The following is an 11,278-nucleotide window of genomic DNA, read 5'->3' on the forward strand; positions in this document are numbered from 1 at the left end:
TTATAAAATGTTGAAATCACGCAAATCCGTAAAAACCGAGTAATATATGATATTGGCTATTTAAAGGCGATTTAGCATAAAAATTGAGCATGTTCATACATATTATAATGCTGCATTTTCCTTATGATTGTCATATTTTTAATTTATGTAATTTTGAATTATGTAATTTTACTTAGTATGGCCTTAGATTTTAAATTGGTATTTCCCGAAATGTATGGGAATATCGATTCGGTTGTAATTTTTTATTGTGATCTCGTATCACCGTTTTGTAATATTTAATAGATTTATTTTATTTTAGTTACAAATGTATAATAGGAAATTATGTAATTTATTATGTAATTTTATTCATTCCGGAGTTCCTAAAGACGGATTTCTTAAAGAATGACGATACATAAAGACGGTGTTACCTCGAGATGCGTGCCACAACCGAAGTTCAAGGGACCAATGGAGTTGGTTTCCGAATTTGTAATAGTTAAAGAGTTTTTCTATTTTAGGAAAGGCCATACTAGGATTTTTATCTTTATGCTTGCATTTTATTTTATGTCACATGCATCGCTAAATCGCCATAACTAAAACATGCATCTTCTTTTATCGAGTTTATCGACCGTGTCAATTAGAATTATCGTAGTTCACCGCTTTAGTTCACTTAAAACGTGATAGATAATAAATTGACATGACCTCTCGCTAAAACAATTAATTGAGATATAGCCTTACCAAATAGTAGAAACCATGAAAACCTATTTCGCGAGGGAGTGCACTCGGCCCTACCGGGTACAAACCTTGTTACGTAGGGGAAGTGGGTGATGAATGTTAATCCACCGAATTCATGTTGATAAGGGATGTATCGGCCCTACCGTGCCCGAGTTGATGTGGATTTGGATCATGGACACATTTATTCGAAATTTGGATTGAACTCAACAAAAGTTTTTCGATAAGGGATGAATCGGCCCTACCGTGCCCTTGTCGGATGTGTTTTGGGCTATAGATAATTATTAGAGTAATTTTATCAACCAAGAGTTCTAAAAGTAGAATCGATTAAAGAGTTAATCCACCGAGTTATATTGATAAGGGATGAATCGGCCCTACCGTGCCCAAGTTAATATGAATTTGGATCTTGGAATCATTTATCATAGTTGGGTAGAGGTCACTATGTAAATGCTATACTTGTTTACAAGTATTAATAAAACGATAAATGTTTTGTTTTCCACTATTCCGTTATCATATTGTTCTATTTCTTTACCACAATTCATATACGATATCATTTCGTTTTTGATTCAAATCTCCATTAAAATATCGTAACTAAAGACAAATATGAGTTTGCTTCTAAAACCTCAAATGAACCATTGCTAAGGATCTCTTGTAAAGAGTATAGATTAAAGTTATTCATTATCAAACAGGTTTTTGATTCTTGACTAACACATCTACTTGCAATGGATTGTTATTCATGTACTTAAATGCATTAAGTACATCGAAGCGATAAAGTTGTTTTGGTAATTAGTTTTGTCAAGAATTCGTAATTGACCAAAATAATGCAACCACTTCAATGAAAGTTTTTAAGACTAAAACGAACAAATGAAGAGTAATCTTCATAAATTCAATTTTGCTTCTCAAGCAAAGACTCATTGAAATGAGTGGGAGCATTCTCTTAAACCGTTAAGATGAGGACGAGGTTCAAGAAGTAAAGATTATAATGGAATTGATACAAGGTAATGTTAAAGGTAAAGTTGTTGAGAATAACAATACTAAACCTATCAATCCCGACCGATAAAGTTTCCATTGTCTTAAAATGTTGGACACGAGAAAGGAAACTACCCCAAATTATTGAAGAATCAACAAGTTAGTTGTGGGACATCTAATGGGACCTTCTTCTTTAAAGATGTTTATTTGATTAAACATAAAATTTTACTAGTACTACTTCGTCTATATTAGAAACCAATGGAGGTTTTCATCGTTGTACTTGATACATAGGATGATTAGAATATGACGACTAGCAACTATGATATCGAGAGACAGAGTAATTGTGTACTCAATCTAGTTTTTGGATTTAAAGTTGTACTTAATTATGACTATTAAGTGCATAAACTCTAAATAAGAATATAAACTTGTTAAGATACAAAAGAGGTTTTCACCTTTGTGACCCTTTACACCATGATTTGATGTATGGCTAGCCCATCATCAAGGTGATTATATTCTAAACCAAACTAGAATGATATATCATGAAGATGATGTAAGACTCAAATTGGTAACCCAAGATTAAACCTTAAATTTTGGAATGATGAACGCAAAGAGTCATCGAGTACTCTTGAACCCATTAGATTGTTAATAGTGTATGCGTATCTTGTATTCAAAACAAGATGTCTCGTGCCTTTTGGTTGAAAAGGAGATCGAGTTTGTAAATCATCGATCCAAAATAGGTTGATCATTTTCTTTTACCAACGATTTAAGTTGACGATAATATGTTCACTTAATAAGGTAAATAGAGAAATCTTTGAAGAATTTCAAAGAGTTCAAGGAATCACGATTTAGTCGTGATGGGATTATCAAAGTGAAGACTTTGATATAAGCCAAAGGAAATGTGATATAGTATCACAAGTTAATCTCTCCTAGCACGCATTATGGAATAATGTGTGATTAGATAAGAAATCAAACGCTATTCGATATGGTTTGGATTTCAATCAAGTTACTTTGAGTTACTTGATCCTTTTGGGGTTTTTATCATTTTTTGTCTAAATTATTTTTTCCACTAAATCGAATCATATGAGATATGAAATGGTAAGGGTACCATGGTTGTAAGTTTTCACAAGAAACAAATGCTCATTTTTCCCTTTCTTTTTTCACGAGTACAACGGGTTTGCGGCTCATGAAGCTGTCTTTCTAAAATACAAGTTTATTTCTAGAAGACAGAGTGGGAGAAATTATTCAAAGAGCCACAAAGAATGTTATGTAGCAAGAAACTGGTCTTTCTTGGCTACATGAGACGTTTTGTGTAAGACATTGTTTCTTCAAAACCTAGGAGGTTAAATTCGTCACTTGTTAAAAATGATGAATTCATGCTACTTTTAAGAAAGTAAAGAGCTTATAACTTACAAAAGAAATTGTTTGATTCAAGTTGATTACTTCTAGAAAGTAATAAACATATGACTTACATAAGAGTGTTTAACGTCACAACTCATTACAAGGATTAGAGCCATGAAAATCCGAAACGAAAGGGCTTGATTAGTAGCAAAGGGTTTTGCACTAATAAAGAGAGATTTCAAGGTTTGATTGGTTGCAAAGGGTTTTGCACAAATTGAAATGCTTAAGCCTATTTGGATCTTCTTAGGGATTGTGTTTCATTATTATGAAATACATAGCGAGTGAATCTAAAACCCACTTCTTCAATTAGAAGAAATGTATTCAATACATGTCTTGAGTTTTGAAGATTCTTGCTAACCTAAGATGATGTGAAACTTAAGAGAGGGTCTTAAGTAGGACGTCAATGAGTTGGAATCAACATTTTGGATCATGTGATAAAACATTTCTCGATAAGTCAAGAAGTTGTGTTTATACATGGAGTTTAGTGGGAGTTACGGAAATTTTAATTAGTCCGATATGTGGATGACATATTGATCATCGAGAATGATTTAAGACTTTTGGAGTAATATAATACATCTATAATATCCGGATTTATGAAGATAAATCCACATGATATTAGCGTCAGTAAGAAGTCTTATGTTGATAAGATTCATGACTAGTTCAATTAAATCGAACATATTTGATTGATTCCATTTGCTTCCGCTGCCGGATCAATTAAATGAGTAATGATGTATAACACTTCATATACTTTGAGTATGATGAATTGTTTTCAAAATCGAATTTAAGTAATCTTTACCTAGTATATAAAGATTACCCTTAAGTGCTTGAAGAAGCATTAAGGAAATAAAGCAAAGTGTTTATGATGCAATTTTGTGTAAGGGTATTACACAAGTGACAATTGACGATTGAGGTTGCGCATGGTTTCCGACAAAACCATAATCAAAACACATTAGAATGGTTAAGATACCATTGTGGCTATGATAATTAAGAAGTAGATTTTCTAGAATCGTTCTAGGCAATAAAGAACAATGAGAAATATTTATAACGGAAATTGAGTACACTTGTAATCATGAGATGTACAAGAGGATGAGTCCCGCACACTGTGAAAACAGTGGGAGCTATTCTTAGGCTAGAGGACCTATGTCTTGATTGGATCTCGACACGTACTCAGAAAGTTTTGTGATGCAAATGTATACATTACAGAGGAAAACGAGTATGTAGTAAGGTTGAGTAAGGTACAAGAGATTGATAAAACTCACTACCAAAGCCTTCTCAAAGGCTAAACATGATGAGTCATGTCATTTCAATTGAATTGAAATGAACAACTACGTACAAGATCAAATTAGATTATAGAATATGAAATAGTAATCAGGCATTGACTATTCATATGTGATAATCGCATTTGTCGTTCGAGTTTTACTTTAAAACTCTTTTATTATACTTTGTTACATCCAAACGGGTTGTAGAGACAATTGAACCCCGTTAAAGTGAACACGGATTAACATTGTATTCGCCCATAGTCACTTGTATGAGGTGACGTCTCGAAGTGACTAGAGTGTGATGCGATTGATGGCAAGTTCAAGTGCCATACAGTCATGTGAGATGACTAGTCGATCACATAGGCAGACTGTTAGGAACACTTTGTCGGGCAGTGACCGCTTATAGAGTTCTGGCAAATTTATAAAGCCTGGTCGTGGCGAGAGCTACTATAGTATTCTAATGAGTCGATTCTTTTGACTAAAGACTATTCGCCTAAGATGGCACAGTTTGATTAACTTTGATTTGTGTTACTACGACCTTCGTAAATGGGGTCAAATGGGCATATTTTGGGTTATGATGGCTGTGGCTAGTCGAAGGGAATAAGTGCGATAGGAATTGTCCACCCCCTTGTCAGGGTTAAAACAATATCTCAGGGCCACTCGATGAGTAATGAACTGGAAATGCGTGGCCACGCTCGGAAGGTATCCAGAGTGGATAAATCCGGTCAATCAGTTATTCTCCAGATCGAGGAAACCACTCTCGATGTGATCACTTGCAAGTACGACCCGAAAGACACCTTGCATTGAGTGGGAGATAGTAATAGGACAAGAGAATTGGTGACGCACACTTGTCGAGGACAAGTGGGAGATTGTTGGGAAATGTGTCCTCAACAATAGTGCGATCATATGATTTAAATATCATTATTAAATCTCATTTCAAGAATACGGAAGGGATGATACATTACATATATATATAGTCAACTGGTCCACACATATCGGTAATGATTGGCTGGCTAGAGTTTGACATTACTGTCGTGCGACGGTGGTGATCAGTTGATCCCTTGAGGTCACACCTAAAGGACGATTCCCTTAAATGAAAAGGTTAATTAGTTGTATACCGATACAGATTAATTAATTCCTTAAAATTGAACAATTCGATTTGTGAGAGAGAATATTGACATCTTATTGTAATGGGATTAAATAAGATTTATTTTAGTAATAAAATGCTTTGTTGCTAAAATTATTTATTGTTTGAGAAACAATAAAGATAAGAATGAATGGTTAATTATAATTACAAGAAGTTGTGAATTATAACTATATGACCCATTTTATTTATGTGATCAAGTATCACTTGTCAATTTGTTGTATGTAATTTAATTAATTCATGAAATGATATTTATGTGATAAATATGCATTAAATTAATTAATAACATGTATCATACTACATGTGACATATTGTGTGACAAATGACAAATTGACAAAATAAAATGTTAGTCCATTTTAAGTAATGGACCGAAAATATGGGTGTGTTAGTGGGTTTTGGTTGTTTTATTTTAATTGATAAAATAAACATAATGATGCCTACCTACAACTACTCTTACACACCTACTATTTTTGAGAAGAGAAAAAGGAAAAGATGTGATGCCTTTTGAGGCTCCAAACCGTGCACTCCTCTCTTTAGGGGTTGTTGGCTCTTTTCTTTTATTCTAACACTACCATTCAATTAACATGCAAGTGTTCATAAATTTCCTCTCTTCTCTCTCTTCCATCTTCATCAAAAAGGATGAGATTTTAATCTAAATTGTTCATATAAATTACTAAGATTACTAGAAGTAGTATATGAGTATTAGTAATAGATTTTAAGGTAAACTACAATACAAACATCTAGTACATGTTTATTTGTGGGATTAAGGGATAGTTTTGGGTGCAACTAATTGGAGGGCTTCTAATTTGAAGTCAAGTATGTTCATCCATTAATGGAAAGCTCAAGAACTAACAAGAAGGAGATCTTGTTGGTGCCCTATATGACCGAAATTATTATGGTGAGAAAATGTTTTCTTATCCTCTTTTATTATTGTTTGCATGCATAAAATCCACCTTTAATTTTATGACAAATTATTTAGACATATATGAGTATGTTAGTATGTATATGAATCTACATTTCCTTCAATTATAGACCTTCTCACGAAAGTCAAATCGTCATACAAGAACTACTTAGCTCAAAGACAAAGCTAATAAGAAGCCTACGTGTGGAAATTTGGCACCCACTATCCCAACTCCTAAGACACACCATCATCAATGCCATGAAAGTTCACGTTCTATCCTTGGAGGATTGATTAGTCCAAGTATTTTCGTCATCAACTTTGGAAGAAATAGGACCAACCGGAAAACCCCCTATGTGTAAATACCCAGTATCTGCTGAGACTCCAACAAACACCCGATGATTATCAAACTACAACATGTGTTGGAGTCGCGGAGTTTGATCGACAGTTTGTGTACAACTTTACGTCGGAAAACATGAAACAATTTCGAAAATAAAACATTTCAAAAATACCTGGAGTGTTTAATGCACGACGACGGGGTCGCAATGACACTAACTAGAGTCAAAACCGACACCGGACCAAAAACTGACTCAAAAATTCGAATCCCGACTCCAAGAACGAGTCAAACCGAGTCAACCACAAAAAACAAAACATTTCAAACCTTCTATGCTAAGATTTCCCGGATTTATGAATGGTCAAGTACCAAACATATGACTACAAATCCTAGGATAGAACAAATCATGATTGCTCTTGTGTGAAAGCGACAAGACAACTCGAAGACCCGCGACGTGGCTCGTGCCTATTTGAGCAGCCCAGGTGGCCACGTCGCTCAAAACTCACACAACCACTCATTCTCCTATAAATACCCCTCAAATGCCCCCATTTGAGAACTTACGCGAGTGTCCGCCCCCTCTTTTCTCCCTTAACATTCTTAACTCGACTTCTTAAGTCACAATCCGACGCGTATTTACGACCTACCGATCGTAAATACAAGCCTTACACATTGTTTGGTACCGTCATCGTGCATTAAATCACTTGACCGACCACTTCGACCACTACACCGTCACTAATCTTAAAACACTCTTTTTACTTACCAAAACGGTTTTAAACCGAGTTTTTTCCGACCAAACGAGTTGTTACACTTACGTCGGTCACTCGCCATAACCAAACATGTAAGTATGAGGGTGTAAAAATCCTCTTTTCATCATGTTTTTACTTGTTTCATGACTATAACATGCTAAAACATGCATAACATGAACCAAAACATGGGATAAACGAGCCAAAACTGATTTTTGGCCTGGGACAGAAGCCCCTTGGTTCGCCGGCTTGCCCGCGCCTAAATGGGGTGTCCAGGTCAGAACTCAACCGTGTTTGTTCTCGTCTTTCCCCTTTAATTCTTTTTCATATTTGTAATCGGTTTTTACCATTTCAAATATTTTCAAACCCCTTTTATTTTATTTTATTTGTTTTAACCATAAAACATTTTTCACCCTTGATTCCTCATACCATGACGGTTAAATCCGTGTTTCGGTGATAATATTTGGTTAATGACATTTAAAAGGTATTTTAAAGCCTTTTATTTCATTTTTGGGAGGTATTTTAAAGTCTTTCATCATTTCTTTACTTTTTCAAATCAAGCATATTAGTCACCAACACAAAGTCATCCTTGGTTCTACATACCATGCCGGATTTTAACCTGGGTACGATGATGAATATCGACTAATTACATTCAAATGAACTTAAAACAATTAGTTCATAATTATTTTCAAAACTATTCATGTCAAGTTTGTCAAAGTCGAACCCGACACCGAATATCATCAAACAATGATGATTAGTCGAGTCTCGTTCCTCAAATCAACAAATGCGGTCTAAACGACCCCTTCAAACCAAATCGGGTCAAATACCCATTTTTCAATACGTTTTATAAACGTTTTTCAAAAGGTCAGAACACGGCATATCACCGTAGGTTGACCCACGACTAAAACAAGCCTTTCAATTCTCATTTTCAAAACCAGGGGAGGCCCGTTACACCGCCGGCTGGCTCGCGCCTCATGTAGCCGTCCCTGCACAGGCTGTTCCTTTCCAAAGATTAGTCTAGGACGATCCCGACTCCGGTTAGCCCGGATATAGAACGTATCAGATGACTATTTGCTTATTCAAAATCACATTTGCAAAATGCCTTACTAAGACAAATGGATCATGTTATGCACCATAAACCTAATTTGGTAAATGGATGTTTAATTTCCGTCTTGCATGCAAATCAATCATTAATCCAACTCGACATCTTATACTCGATACTTGGATTAAATCAACCGAATTAGAAAGCTTTCACATGTTAGGTTTAAATTATTGGATGCGCATTCATGCATTTAAACCGTTTTATTATCAACTTTTGCATTCAACCAACCAAGATCGATCAACAGAGGCTGCTACCGCGGGCGGGATTGGGTGTCTGATTAAAGGGCTTCCCAATACGTACCTTCACCTCTTACTCAGAAACTTTGGATAGTGGACGACCTTATCCAGGGCGTACGAGAGTCATTCTAGAGATATGATGCTAAAGAGGGACGATTTCCTTATCTTTAGTACCTATGTCAAACGCTGCTTTGTGCTTCGATTTGACCGAGGTATAAAGTGGATTTCGAGCGGGTTCCAAGCATCCCACAAATTCTTGGTGGCGACTCTGAACATCTCTAATCGTTTCGAGACCCTTACCGAGACGAAACCGACCGATCTAAAATGATCCGGTCGAAAGCATTTTTACGCCGCCGAGCGTGGCTTTCAAAAGACCGCTGCCATTTTGCACGGATCGGCTCGGCATACGCAGGTGGGCCATGTCCACAGATTGGCGACTCCGCTGGGGAAAACTAGGACACTTACGTCTTTATGATCCCTAGATGGTGAGACTCAAACGAGGTCTTGGTTAGAATGCATTAATTGATATTACGGTCACGGTCGGGTTCCTTGTCCGGGCCCACAACCTAACCCTTTTCGGCCAATTGGCTCGTCTCGTCGGCGTGAGTTTTCTCATCCCCGTGTTTCGAATCCCGATTGAGTCAAGCATACTATTGACGTTACACATTTCTGTTTCGTCAAAGAGCTTTCATCACTTTCGAGCACGAGGCTAGGGTACCCTCGTTACACATTTTGTTTGGATTGGTATCCCTCTCGCAAATCAGGGTTTGATTGCTTGGTGTGTAACCCACCCTCTTAAGCCAAAACCCGTGTCAGCATAATGCATAATATAATGAACTGTGAGTGCTTATGGGCTACTTGATCATAAGTCCTTTTGTGTCATTTTCGAACTTTCAAAAACACCCTTTTGCGCCGTTATAATGGCCGTTTCAAACCTCGGTCTTTCGCCGACCGTTGCACGCCTTTCTAGGCCGTCGTAATGACGATTTTTAAACTCGGTTTTCTACAACCATTTCAAATCACCTTTTTACGCCGTTATAATCGCTGCGTCTAGACACAGATTTAAACCCGTTTCACACCGACAATGGCTCTTTCAAAACCCGAGAAAAGCACACACCCTTTTCTCGAGACACCTTCGAGATCCCGAGGACCAGCACCGTCCCCGAGACCTCTTCAAACATTTCAAACCCGATTTTTAAAACATACAATTTTGAATTTCAAAACCGTCTTGGGAGACAATACACTGTTTTCCGAGCCGACTCAAACTCAAACCGTCTTTTGCAAATAAACTTAAGACAATCCTTTCAACTGATCGACTTACGGAGATATCTATCTTCGGAAGCCATCCCAAAGTGACAAATGAATCTTTTGGAAAATTTCTATTTTCGAAAACTTCAGTCCACCATTCCAATTCCGCCTCGTGTCTATCGAGTCGAAGCAAACGTACTTATGGGTCTTTGCTTATGAGTTGTCTCACCACGAGACTTGTCTAATGGCGTCACGCCGTTATGTTGGACTCGTGTCAAAAGTTCGGTCAACACCGTCACGTCATAAATTGAGTCAGCACTGAGGAACCACACACGGTTACCCTCGTCTTGTTGAGTCTGATCTTTGTCTCATCTTTTGTGTTATCTGCGTCCAGTCTTTGAACCGTGTCGGATTGAGTTGTAATGTGAGCTGTTTTTCTGCCTCAGACCCATGGCCCCGTCTTCAACTTCGTCTGTCAACCACAACAACAATGATAACAACAGAGATGTCATGACTGATCAGCTAGCCAGCCTGATCACCGCTCTTAAGGTCACCCTGGATCGCACCCGTATCGACGCCCTGGAAAACAAAGAAATTGGAGAACATAATACTCCACCTCTCACTGAAACTGAGAAGAGGCTAAAGCTCTTGGAATAACAACTCCTAACCCGGGGTAACAATATCCATCTTGAGAACAGCCGAAGGTTTGAACCTGTTGGGGACCAATTACCCGACAACTTTACCCTAACTGATGTACCTAAGTTCAAAGGAGTGGAGGACCCGCTCAATCATATCCGTGCCTTCAAAGACTACATGACCATTAAAGGGGTCAAACAGGAACTTTTCACCTGGATCTTTCCGTCCTCTTTGGAACCGATCCCTCGCCAGTGGTACTACTCCCTTGATCCGAAAAACCTTACTACTTGGGATGAGGTCGCAGTTGAATTCGCCAAACAATATGCCGACAATGTTGAAATCCAAGCCAATACCTGTACTCTCGAGGTCCTAACCCAGAACGACAAGGAGGGATTCACCGAGTTCTTAACCCGTTGGAGGTCAGTTGGTCAGCAAGCCGAGTGAATCAACTTTGGTAGAAAAGTTCGTCAACAATCTCCGCCCAGTGTATGCCAACTTACTAAGGTATCAGAATATTAAGACCTTCCAGGATCTGCAAATTCTGGGGACACGCATTGAAGATGACCTCCGAAAGGGTGTCTTGGCTAAGACCACTGGCAGAGG

The sequence above is a fragment of the Silene latifolia genome, chromosome 7 (genome assembly GCF_048544455.1).
Source record: "Silene latifolia isolate original U9 population chromosome 7, ASM4854445v1, whole genome shotgun sequence".
Lineage (NCBI taxonomy): Eukaryota > Viridiplantae > Streptophyta > Magnoliopsida > Caryophyllales > Caryophyllaceae > Silene > Silene latifolia.